The sequence below is a fragment of the Bison bison genome, unplaced genomic scaffold (genome assembly GCF_000754665.1).
Source record: "Bison bison bison isolate TAMUID 2011002044 unplaced genomic scaffold, Bison_UMD1.0 scf7180017864324, whole genome shotgun sequence".
NCBI lineage: Eukaryota > Metazoa > Chordata > Mammalia > Artiodactyla > Bovidae > Bison > Bison bison.
The window spans coordinates 4,777,930-4,790,192 of record NW_011494896.1 but is presented as its reverse complement, the minus strand read 5'-3'; the positions used below and the strand labels follow the sequence as shown (position 1 = coordinate 4,790,192).

The 12,263-nt window shown below is 40.9% G+C and overlaps 1 protein-coding gene across 4 annotated transcripts in view; it reads right to left on the bottom strand.

Moving 5' to 3' along the window:
* The window catches only part of DLG2 (discs, large homolog 2 (Drosophila)), a 2,340,373-nt gene that overhangs the window by 269,736 nt on the left and 2,058,374 nt on the right, over positions 1-12,263 (bottom strand). Inside the window, exon 1 of one of the 4 annotated variants that reach the window (XM_010853196.1) lies at positions 1,525-1,595. The exons of the other annotated variants lie outside the window; for them this stretch is intronic. The gene's annotated coding sequence lies outside the window, so the exon portion shown is untranslated. Of the gene's footprint in view, positions 1-1,524; positions 1,596-12,263 lie in introns of those variants that run through there. 4 annotated transcript variants of the gene reach the window in all.

The window sequence follows — 12,263 nt, the reverse complement described above, 5'->3', positions numbered from 1 at the left end:
ATAGTGCTGAGGGGCTTGTTTGTTTCATTTTTTGTTGTTGTTTGAATATAGTTGCTTTACAATGTTGTGTTAGTTTCTGCTGTACAACAAAGTAAATCAGTCATATGAATGCATATATCCCCTCCTTCTTGAGCCTCCCTTCCAGCCTCCCCATTCCACATTTCTAGGTCACCACAGAGCACCGAGCTGAACTCTGCTGAGGGGCTGATACTGGCTTGGCCAAAAGGGTCATTCGGGTTTGTTTTGTTTTTTAAACTGAATAAACCTTTTGGCCAACCTGATATATGAAGCACTGGTTCTTTAAATCCTCACAGATTCATGAAATATTTGTTGTTAGTATTACCATTTTACAGATGTGGAAACAGGCATATGTTATTCAGTCAACTTCAGCAAACCATGAGGGAGCTGCGATCTGAAAGCAGGCAGAATGATCTGAGCTGACATTTTTAACTACGAAGTTAAGAGTGTTAATAAATGATTTTCTCTGGATGTTTAACCCCCTAAATAAGGTGATTATGGTCCCTGTCCTCTAGACCTATACAACTAATTTTTCAATCTTACGAAGTAAGTAATGTCATTCCTATTTTACAACTGAGAAAACTGAAGGCACAAAGTTCCCTGGTTTCCCAAGATTACATGGCTTAAAAGTGGGGTTTCAGCCCCTAAGTCTCTTGTTTCTTTCAGACCTGTAAGCCCACCTCACTCCCTGCATTAGAACCATTCTGTCTCTCAGCAGACTCTGGCTATTTGAACAGAACTTGCATGCATCACATATCTGATCTGAAATCAGTGTAGATCCAGGCATTTCTGGAACCCATTTAAGTCAGCCACAAGAATTTCACATTCCTAAATCTCTCTCTGGTACACAGTATCAACCATCAACTGCTCACATGAGGCAGATATATTATGAAGAGGCCAGTGGTGAATCAAACTCGTGGAGTGTGGTTCAGGGGCGGCACTGAGGCACAGGAAGAGAAAAATTCACTAATTCTTGTTCCCCGAGAACACAGACAGCAACAGACAAGAAAACAGAATAGCCTTAAGGAGATGCCTCCAAGCAGTGGGTGCTAAGAAAAGGCAGCCGTTGCAGTTCTAGGGAGGGAGAGGGGAGAGGCCTCTGCTGTCCTCTTTTCATAGCCCTGGCCATGATTCCCCACTGGTCTCTCAAGAGAAATGGGTCTGACAAAAGCCGCACGGTTCTCACCACAGCTCCTTAGCCAGTTTCCAGAGGTTTTCAGCATAGCAGGCAACTGCTCCCCAAAGTCAGCTCTGCTCCCCTCTTCCTGGCCGAGTCTATGGTGTATCAACTCCGCCCGTCAGCACACACTCCTGACGCTCTTGAGTTGGAGCCAAATCCTCTGAGGAGTGAAGCAGGTGGGGCCTCCTGCTCAGGCTAGTGGCAGAGCTAGTTTGAGATGCTTTGCAACACAAAAGGGCCAATTTAAGAGACGGGATTACTTTCCCCATTCCACCCTTTTAAAAGCAGTTACAAATAATTTTCCAGATGTTGACTGTTTCACTCACCTCTCTCTCTCTCTTTTTTCTCTTCTCATCTAAAAAATGCCTTGGTGCTGGAAAGGTGGTGGACGTGGACGCCTGCCCAGGGAGTCTGCCGAGGGAGCCCGGAAGACTTCTTAAACCCCAGTCCCATCCCACAGTCCAGCTTGGCCGCTGGTATTTGAAATTCCAATACTGAAGTGCTAGTCGGTATCTTCTTTTAAAATGCAGAAGTGAGTAAACAAAGTTATTCACACTGTAGAGTTAATTCTTCAGCTGGCAGACTGGAATCTGCCGGCTCCCCCAGGCCAGGAAGTGCCTGCTTACATCAGCCTTTAGGCAGGAAGAGTATTCAAAAAGGGATGGTTTAGGGATGCAGAACTTCTAAGTTTATCTTTTTGTGTGGCAACTCCAAGTCGAGAAACTAGGTCCCCTCAGCCTGAAAGATCAACAACTCTTTGCATTTCTTTTAAACCTTGAAATCTTCTAATGTCAATGTAGTTTAAACTTATCCTGATATTCTGAGGATGAATAGTTAAAATTTGGAAATTAGAATGATTTTTATTTTCACCTAAAAGTATTTTCCAAATATGCTTAAGGACTCTTAATTTTCACATAGGCTGTAATTTTCTTTCTGTTTTGATCTGTACGATACATGCATATGAAGCTAAGGTGTAGATATTGCTATTCATGTATTGATTGACTGATCAGTTGCTAAGTAGAGCCTAGACATTTAAATTTCCTCTCTCAACTGTTGATCATCATTACAATTCAGCTTAGTATGGTACTGTTATTTTGCCCTATCTGTTGCTACTCAAATCAGATGTTATGGTCACCATGGTAACCACCTACCCCTTATCCCTGTTACTTCATTTATCAAACTAAGAGTGCACAGGCTCAGAAATCCTATGATTTTTTTTTTTAACTCTTAGAGAAATCAATCAAACTCACCTAAGATGGGGAGTCATTTCAGTGTAAATGTTTTATTTAAAAAAAATCAGTTGAAAACATGTTCAGAAACAAATTATCACTGGGAAAACAGAACTAAGGGGTTGAATTGGCTCAACTGCTTGGAGATTTTTTTAAATGTTCAAAGTGGTTTTCATAAAATGGGATTATCATTGACACTTTGAACTGGTCTTGATGGAATGGCTGCCTTGATGGGCTTGAAAATTGTAGGAATCCCGAGGTTTTAGGTTGGGTCATAAAATGAAACAACAAGGTCTCTTTAAAGCACACCTCTGGGTATAAAAGAATATTTTTCTTTATGGACTTCTCTCCCGCCCCACATGAAAATATTAGGATAAAAAGTAAAAAGAAGAAAAAACTATATGTATATTTATGGCAAGTCCCTTTGCTGTCTACCTGAAATTTTACAATATTGTTAATTGGCCACTCTGGAGGGAGAGCCCAGCAACCCACTCCAGTATTCTTGCCTGGAGAATCCCATGGACAGAGGAGCCTTGGGGGGCCACAATCCATCGGGTTGCAAATAGTCCAACACAGCTGGAGTGACTTAGCACAGTATGTATCCTCCAGTACAAAATAAGTTAATTTTAGAAAAAAATTTTCCTTAAAAGTGATACTTTTTTTTTTTAATTAGTATTGACTGTCAACCGTAGTTCTAGATGACAAAGGAATACACTGAAATCAGGTGAGTTCCTGAGGCTGCAGCTAGGAGTCCACACAGAGACAGATAATCAATGAAACCCCCAGAAGGATGGGGGCTGCATAATCACAGAACACGTCTCTATTAAGTACCATTCTTTGATCACCATTTCCAAGGCAGTCACTTGCAAGTGAAAGCTGATCACTTCCACTTGCAAAGGCAGTTATTACAAATCCTGTGAGAGACGACATCTGCCTAAAAGATAACAGTGCACTGAGGAGTTTTCACCAAGAATCCTCTTCCTCTTTCTCTCCAGGTATCCTAAAACATTGTCTGTTTTGGCTCCCAAAACAGACAGTAACTCCTACAGATGAAAAGTCTCTTCCTACCCACAAATGTCTACCTTGTCTAAGACAGGTGTTTTGCCTCTTCCCAATCACCAACATGGACAGGAGATAATTGCAAAATGACTCTCCCACCATTGCAAAATTATTATTTCTGATAGAGAGATTCTGGTCTGCAGGGACCAAGACTCTCCATTTCCTCTGCTCAGTAGGGTTGAGACTCCACTTTCAAATGAAAGTATATTTATTCGAGTATAACTGCTTTACAATGTTGAGTTAGTTTCTGCTGTAATGAGTGAATCAGCCATACATATACACATATCCCCTCCCGCTTTGACCTCCCTCCCAACCCCATCCCCATCCTACCCCTCAGGTCACCGCAGAGCACTGAACTGAGCTCTTTGTACTATAGAGCAGGTTCCTACTAACTATCTTACACATGGTTGTGTATGTATTGAATGAATTTATTCTTTTTAAAATTAATTATTTATTTTGATTGGAGGCTAATTACTTTACAATATCGTTGTGGTTTTTGCCATACATGGACATGAATCAGCCATGGGTGTACATGTATCCCCCCATCCTGAACCCCACTCCCACCTCCCTCCCCACCCCATCCCTCTGGGTTGTCCCAGAGCACCAGCTTGGAGTGTTCTGCTTCATGCATCGAACTTGCACTGGTCATCTGTTTTACGTACAGTAATATATATGTTTCAATGCTGTTCTCTCAAATCATGCCACCCTGGCCTTCTCCCATATAGTCCAAAAGCCTGTTCTTTACATCTGTGTCTCTTTTGCTGTCTTGCATATAGGGTCATCATTACCGTCTTTCTAAATTCTATATATATGCATTAATATGAAGGGCAGGGAAGCCTGGTGTGCTGCAGTCCATGGGGTTTCAAAGAGTCGGACACGACTGAGTGACTGAACTGAACTGAAATACTCTATTGGTGTTTCTCTTTCTGACTTACTTCACTCTGTACAATAGGCTCCAGTTTCACCCACGTCATTAGAACTGACTCAGATGGGTTCTTTTTCATACCTGAGTAACTTCCCATTGTGTATATGTACGACAACTTCCTTATCCATTCATGTGCTGATGGACATCTAGGTTGCCGCCATGTCCTAGCTATTGTAAACAGTGCTGCAGTGAGCACTGGGGTACATGTGTCTCTTTCAATTCTGGTTTCCTCGGTGTATATACCCAACAGTGGGATTGGTGGGTCATATGGCAGTTCTATTTCCAGTTTTTTAAGGCATCTCCACATTGTTCTCCATAGTGGCTGTACTAGTTTTGAATGAGTTTATTCTATAGCCTCTGCATAGACAATCTCACCCACCGTGATCAACAAATCTACTTATTCCCTGTTTGAGATTGTGTGGGGACCAATTTTGAGCATAATGCTCATTAATAGGCCACACAGGCCCCTCTGAACAGACTTGAGGGACTCAAGGACCATCCTGAGTAGAGGCTACTGTCCCTGTTGTTCTTAGCCATTAGCAGTGGTCCCTCCCCACTTCATTCCCCACTTCCCAGGGCTCATCTGGTTTGCAGGGATGAGGTTTACAGCGAAACTAACACTACAGGATACATTTGTACTCTGAGCAATGAAAACACTGACATCTGGAAGGCCTGGAATGCTAACTGTCACTTGCTGCCCTTTGCCCATCTGCTGGCTGCCTCGTCCTCCCTAAAAGCTCCCAAGATTTCTTTGTGGCTTTTCCAAAACTTCCAGCCTCCTCCTTGAGTCAAAAAGTCTTTCTAATTCTAGTATCTTCTATGCAAAAGAGAAAAAAAAGGGTAAGGGGCACAGAATGCAAGACTGTCAGATTCAAGATTCGATTTAAAGCTCAAGACTAGGGAGCCTGGAGACTTGATTCTAGTCTCACCCCAGCCAATTCCAATGGAGCGCTTTTAGTCACATCACTTACACTTGGTCTTCTCATCTGTCAAAATGCATATTTAATGAGATCAAGCAAAAGGAAGTGCTCTGGAAAGTTAAAATTTAGTACATATGTCAGATGCCACAAACCTATTACACAGTAGGTCTCATACTATAGTTTTGAGATTTCAGACAAAATCATGGATTTCAGAGGACATTTTCCTTCATGTCATAACATGTTAGAAACTTCAGCCTCAAACCTTGATTCCATATCTAATGAGATATTAATCAATCCCCTCAATCCTACCTCCAAACCGTCTCTCTAGAATGTCTGTGTGTCCCTCTTTGTCACCACTGTCATTGACATGAATGAGGTTCTCTCTAAACTGGTTCCCTCCCTCTCATCTTGCCTTCTGTCAATGAATTAGCCACACCAGCTATCACAGAGCTCTTTCTAAAATGGTCAACCCATGTCATCTCTCCTTCATTAAAGTCTTTTGCTTGGCACCTCATCCACTACAGCATAAAGCTCACATCTTAGTGAAGAAAGCCACTCCTTCCACAGACTTGCTCTCCTGAGAGCCTCTCTTTTCACTGTCTGCTTTCTGGAGAACTAGTGACTTTGCACAGACTTCCTTCCTTTTTGTCCACCGACTCCATTCATTCTTCTAACACACCTTCAAACACTGCCACCACTGGGAATCCTCCTGAACTTCACAGACTGAATTAATGACCACCCCGCTATTCTCACAGCACCTTCTAGACACCTCTTATTCCAATAGTTCTCACATGGGCCTGAAATATTTTGGGTCCTTGTTTTGCTGTAGGTATCAGTATTAAGGGGCTTCCCAGGTGGCTCAGTGGTAAAGAATCTATCTGCCAATGCAGGAGATGTGGGATCAATCTCTGGGTTGGGAAGATCTCCTGGAGAAGGAAATGGCCAGCATTCTTGCCTGGGACATGCCATGTTCAGAGGGGTTTTTAGTCCACTGGGGCACAAAGACCCGGTCATGACTGAATGACTGACCACGCACACACCATTAAGACCCAGTGTAGCATTTCTAATGGCTTGGTTCTACTGAATCATGAAAGACTCAGCACAAATCCATGAACAACACATCTGACAGCTCTTGGGCAAGAAGCCATCCCTATCCTACTTTCGGTAATGACCTATGTCATAAAGGCAACACCCTTGGGTTAAGCCTGAATCACAGACTCCTCCTCCACAAACAGATTTAGTTTCTGGGAGCCTGTCTGGTTCCTCCACTTTAAAACTGAACTGAACGGGGACTTCAGGGCTTATATATCCATGATGGCAAAGTAGTACTACAGAGTTACTTTGCCCAGGTATAAATCAAGGTGAGTAGAACTCTGTTGCCCTGATTTTGGTTCTTTCCTTCTACAATATAAGGATAACCATTGTAACTTCTAGATAGGTAGCTAGCTGCCAGGTAACTATACTGTGAAGATCTCTGAATAAATTATTGGAGACAACGATAGGTTAGGAATATTTCCAGCCAGGAGAGGGATGTATAAGCATATCTTTCTTGTGCATCAACTGCATAGCAGGCAAAGTTAGAAGGCTTGAATTCTCCTGAAGTTTTGGCCTAGTCCTGTTCACTGAATGCTGTAAAGGGTAAAATTAACAGTTAATTTGGGGACTTCCTTGGTGGTTCAGTGATTAGGAATCTGAGCTTTCACTGCAGGGCACACGGAACTGAGATCCCACATGCCATGTGGGGTAGCAAAAAAAAAAAAAAGTATTCTGAAAGTGATTCTAAATACAAAGTCTGAAAGTGAAAGTCAAAGTCGCTCAGTCGTGTCCGACTCTTTGCGACCCCACGGTCCATGCAATTCTCTAGGCCAGAATACTGGAATGGGTAGCCTTGCCCTTCTCCACGGGATCTTCCCAACCCAGATCGAACCCAAGTCTTCCACATTGCAGGTGAATTCTTGACCAGCTGAGCCACAAGGGAAGGCAAAGTCTAATGCTGGGTAATTTCCATTCAAATCCAAAGCCAGAAAAGGAAAGGGGATCTTATTAGACATAAGTTTCATGGGGCATTTACGTGACAATTAATGAATCTACAACAAAGGTAGGTAGAGTTATCCAAAAATATATGTCAAACAATAACAACATCTGCATGGGACAGACAGCCCAAGCTTTCCTGAAAAAGAAACACTCCAGTCCTTCCCACGTTAATCATGCTTCCTCATACAGGAATTACTCTTCCTTAGCCCCAAAAGTTGGGCATGACAACCTGGGGCCTAGGGACAGTTTACACTTAGAAGGACTTGTCAAAATTGATTATATAGCACATCACTTTGCATTAAGTCCTTTAAACCAGCCCAACCAGTCTTCACAATTCTCTGTGAGCTGAAAATTACAGGATCATCCTTCTTAATGATACTGATAAAGGAACTCAGCAAGAGTCAATTCTGTGGAGTTTGTGAGCCTTCATACTCCATTCTGGGCAAAGTAGAATCAGCAAACTTTATGTACCTTAATAACTGGGTGAATTATTTGCAGTGAAGCAGTGAAGCCAAGTTTCCCATTTCTACACAGATTCACTTACTGCTAAATGAACATATGAATATTTAAATATTTGTTGTTCAGTCGCTAAGTCATTTCCAACTCTTTGCCACCCCATGGACTGTAGCCTGCCAGGCTTCCCTGTCCTTCATTATCTCCCAGAGCTTGCTCAGACTCATGTCCATTGACTTGGTGATGCCATCCAACTATCTCATCCTCCATTGTCCTCTTCTCCTATTGCCTTCAAACTTTCTCAGCATCATGGCCTTTTCCAATGAGATGGCTCTTTGTATCAGGTGGCCAAAGTATTGGAGCTTCAGCTTCAGCATCAGTCCTTCCAATGAATATTCAGGGTTGATTTCCTTTAGGATTGACTGATTTGATCTCCTTGCTGTGCAAGGGGCTCTCAAGAGTCTTCTCCAGCACCACAATTCAAAAGCATCAATTCTTTGGTACTCAGCCTTCTTTATGGTCCAATTCTCACATCTGTACGTGACTACTGGAAAAACCATAGCTTTGACAATACGGACCTTTGTCAGCAAAGTCTCTCCTTCTTAACATGCTGTCTAGGTTTGTCACTGCTTTCCTTCCAAGGAGCAAGCGTCTTTTAATTTTATGTCTGCAGCCACTGTCTGCAGTGATTTTGGAGAAAATATAGTTTGTCACTGTTTCCATTTTTTCCTCCATCTATTTGCCATGAAGTGACGCAACGAGATGCCATGATCTTAGTTTCTGAATGTTGAGTTTTAAGCTGGCTTTTTCACTCTCTTCTTTCACTTTCATCAAGAGGCTCTTTAGTTCCTCTTCATTTTCTGCCATAAGGGTGGTGTCATCTGCATATCTGAGGCTATTGATATTTCTCCTGGCAATCTTGATTTCAGCTTGTGCTTCTTCCAGCCCAGCATTTCTCATGATGTACTCTGCAAAGAAGTTAAATAAGCAGAGTGACAACATATAGCCTTGACGTACTCCTTTCCCAATTTTGAAAGAGTCGGTTATTCCATGTCCAGTTCTGTTTCTTCTTGACCTACATACAAGTTTCTCAGGAAGCAGGTAAATGTGGTTTGGTATTCCCGTCTCTTTAAGAATTTTCCAGAGTTTGTTGTGATCCACACAGTCAAAAGCTTTATCATAGTCAATGAAGCAGAAGCAGATATTTTCCTGAAATTCCCTTGCTTTTCCTGTGATCCAGTAGATGTTGGCAATTTGGTCTTTGGTTCCTCTGCCTTCTCTAAATCCAGCTTGTACATCTGGAAGTTTTCAGTTTATGTACTGTTGAAGCCTAGGTTGAAGGATTTTAAGTATTACCTAGGTAGCATGTGAAATGAGTGCAATTGTGCAGCTGTTTGAACATTCTTTGGCATTGCCTTTCTTTGGGATTGGAATGAAAACTGACCTTTTCCAATCCTGTGGCCACTGCCGAGTTTTCCAAATTTGCTGACATATTGAGTGCAGGACTTTAACAGCATCATCCTTTAGGATTTTTAAATAGATTTAAATAAATCTTCATTAAAAAAAGAGAGCATGATACTTTATATACCATAATGTCAGATCAGAAGCCATGCAACTTGTGTCTGAGAATTAAACTGCTTTTTAGAACGCCAAATAAAACAAAACAAACTTTTTTTAAATTGCAGAAATGACACAGATTCATTATAGAAAAAAGGAAGAGAAAAGAGAGAACAAAATAGGTCAATCAAACTTATGGTTATTTCCTTCTATGAATGTTTTTAACGAAGTTGAGATCACACCGCACAAAAAAATTTGTGCTTTACTATTTCAAATGCTGTAAGTGCACACATTTTCCTGTGTTTTAATAGCTCCTTGTCCAGGGCATTTTAATGATTCTTTAAAACTTTACTGAGTAGGTATACTATAAATTACATAACATTGCCCCATTGTTGAAAATTTGTGATACAGTATTTCAGATTTTAAGATTGGATGCTTAAGCTATGATGTATATGATTTTCCCAAATAATTTAGATGACAAAACATACTAATAAGGGTCAGAAACACCTAAATAATTTTTATTATATATAGGCTAGTGGTTATGAGTTAATTCTTTAGAGTTAGTATACTCAGTGGCTTGACAGTATGGTTCTGTCTCATCTGAGCGCCTCTCTGAGTTATATAATCTTCACAACATATGAAATTTTCTTATTCACTCAATGAAAATAAGAGTTATAGTTACTAGGTAATCACTAAATTAGTGTCATTAAAGTACTTAGTGCAGTGTTTGTCACACAATAGTCAGTAAATGTTAGCTATTTAAGAACAATTACTGCTGTTATTAGTATTTTTTATTTGAAATTATTGGCAGTCATTATTGTTGTTATTAGTAGTAACTTATTAATCATATGATTTTTCTGGACTGTGGCTCTATGGTCAGAGAGACCAAATGATATTTACTGATTAATTTAGACCTACCCAATTCTTTTAAAATACATCATTTAAGGAGAAAATAATTTTTCATTTTGGGATATGATTTCAGAAGGCAGCTATAGAAAGTTATTTTCTGGTGAAGTCACCACTTAATTGAAACAGTCTGTCTCAGGAAAAGACCCTGATGCTGGGAATGATTGAAGGCAAAAGGAGAAGGGGGTAGCAGAGAATGAGATGGTTAGGTAACACCATTGACTCAATGGACATGAATTTGAGCAAACTCTGGGAGATAGTGAAAGGCAGAGGAGCCTGGAGGACTGCAGTCCATGGTGTTGCAAAGAGTTAGACATGATTAAGCGACTAAGCAACAACAACAATCTTAAGATTGGTAGAGAGCTAAGGAATAATTTTGTGTTACATCTCTCCTCTTAGTCTAACCAGATTATCAGGTGACTTTCAACTATTATTGAACATCTCACCCACTGGGGAACTTCTTACCTACCAAGGTAGCTCTTACACTTAGAAAATTCATTTTATATTGAGCCAAAATATGTCTCACTGTAGCTTCAATATATTAATAATAAGCCCACACAGATCACCGCCAACGAGCTTTAACATTGAGGTTTCAATACAGCGAATTGATGGGGGATCACAACTTCTAATGGATTTACTTCCGAGTTTAAAAGAGGCTGCTGAGAGTCCAAAGGCAGTAAAGTCGTTTCTCACTACTGGTGAGAACTGAGAAGACTAATTTATTCATTTGGAGTAGGAAATGGTAACCCACTCCAGTATCCTTGCCAGGAGAATTCCATGGCCAGAGGAGCCTGGCAGGCTACAGTCCGTGGGGTCGCCAAGAGTCAGACATGACTGAGCGACTAATGCCACGCCACACCATGTATTCATTATCGTGTGTGCTTTTCTGCAAACTGAATCATCTAAAATAAAAGGAAAGCTTAATGATTTTTCTTGGGAAAAGTTTTTCTAAAGCTAGAATTCTAAAAAGGGCTTTTAAAAAGTTCATTTGGAAGCTCCTTGACAGTTTATGTTTCATCTGGGGAGCAGAATGGGGGACAGGCGGCCTTGGGACAAGTTTTGGCGGAGTTGGTAAGCTTGCAGCTCACCTTCTAAGGGCATCTTCTTCTCCATAACTGAACCATTTTCTACAAGGAAGTGAATGCTTAACTATTAAGAAATTGACATCAAATGGCAACCTTGGTAAACAAGGGCCTATATGAGTCACAAAATAGTATCTCTCGATACTGTTGATCGTTATCTCTACAGATTTGTTTTATGGCCATCAGGCATACATACCATATTCACATTATTAGAAAAGTAGAATTTCTCTGCATAAAGATAACCTGACTGGAGTTGCTATTATTTTTCTACTTGCCGTCTTTAGCACAGAAGCTGGTAAGTAGCTGGTACTCAATAAATACTCTGGCTGACTGGGTAACTATTCATTCCTGGGAGTCACAGATAAATGCCTAGTCCCTCCAACATCTGGTTACCCTGGGAGCTACTCAGACTTTGGGGACCTGCTGTTTACTCTCTCAGCTCCTTTCTCCCCTTCCACTGCCATCACTTCTTTCCTTCAGGCTAACTATCCAGTTTCCTTATCTCTTTCTTACAACTCACAGTTTCAGACCCAATCATCCAAGGAAATTCCAAATGTGCCTTTATTTGTTTGTTTTTAAAGAGAGAGTATCTCATTTCTGTGTCTCTAAGACAGAAGAATAAGAAGCTCCTACACTTCCTATGAAGGTGAACTCATATCTGGACAGCATTCTGTAACAGTAGGAGTTTTCAAATTGCAAATCACAACCCTTCACAGAATAGTGAAATCAACTTAATATATCATGATCAATATTTTTCTTTTAAAAAAGAGTAGACATATCAATGGCTTCCCTCATAGCTCAGTTGGTAAAGATCCGCCTGCAATGCAGGAGACCCTGGTTCGATTCCTGGGTTGGAAAGATCTGCTGGAGAAGGGATAGGCTACCCACTCCAGTATTCTT